Here is a 990-nt window from a genome sequence, read left to right as displayed (position 1 = left end):
TTGGGCTTTGCTTTAGGGCCAGGCAAGGGACCCCTAGCTCCTGGGACTGCCAGCTTTGACCATGCCCAGCTCCCATCACTGGCTCCACCCCTACTTCCTGCTATTACTGGCCAGGGCGGCAAAGGCCCCTGATTCTCCGATCATGGCTGCCCCCCAGCTCTTAGCTCCCCCCTGGGTTTCCAATCAATGTCAGCGGCAGGGGCTTCTTCCTGTTTTCCCTTTCGCCTCCCTGCATTGTGCCTACATGTGCAAATTAACCGCCATCTTGTTGGCAGTTAACTGACAATCTTAGTTAGCAGTTAATTTGCATATAGCCCTGATTAGCCAATGAAAAGGGTAGCGTCGTACGCCAATTACCATTTTTCTCTTTTATTAGTGTAGATAGATGGAAATTCCTAGGTAAATAGAATCTGCTTGATACAATTTTACTTCAAATATGCTAAAACTCATCTATTGGGTTAGAAAGACACCAATGTAGATTCCACTTTGATAGGTATCTCAGAATACATATTTCAATTAAATCCTGCACTAAGAAAAAAAAAAGAATACATATTTCAGAGATCAAGAAGGAAGACATAATCCTTGTTTACTTGTGCAACATCATAACTACAAAACTGAAACATTAAATACTATTCTTCCTTCAATTTGTTCTAGGGAGTGAGTGTATCTGAAAATGAAAATAAATATTTCCAAGTTAAACAAGGAGAAAATAAGCATTTAAAATATATCCCTCAGACATGTTATTACAGGTTGTCCTTGCCAATACACCTGCTACAGCCTTTTTTTAAATTAAATATATTTTATTGATTTTTTACAGAGAAGAAGGGAGAGGGATAGAGAGCCAGAAATATCGATGAGAGAGATCGATCAGCTGCCTCCTGCACGCCCCCCAGTGGGGATGTGCCCGCAACCAGGTACATGCTCCTGACTGGAATTGAACCCGGGACCTCTCAGTCCGCAGGCCGACGCTCCATCCACTGAGCCAAACCG

General features: G+C 43.0%; 1 protein-coding gene across 3 annotated transcripts in view; it reads right to left on the bottom strand.

The window, feature by feature from the left end:
• BRCC3 (BRCA1/BRCA2-containing complex subunit 3) overlaps positions 1-990 on the bottom strand; it is a 68,943-nt gene that overhangs the window by 3,152 nt on the left and 64,801 nt on the right. The window lies entirely within an intron of this gene.

This window comes from Myotis davidii, unplaced genomic scaffold (genome assembly GCF_000327345.1).
Source record: "Myotis davidii unplaced genomic scaffold, ASM32734v1 scaffold546, whole genome shotgun sequence".
NCBI classification, from domain to species: domain Eukaryota; kingdom Metazoa; phylum Chordata; class Mammalia; order Chiroptera; family Vespertilionidae; genus Myotis; species Myotis davidii.
This window is presented reverse-complemented; position numbering and strand designations above follow the sequence as displayed.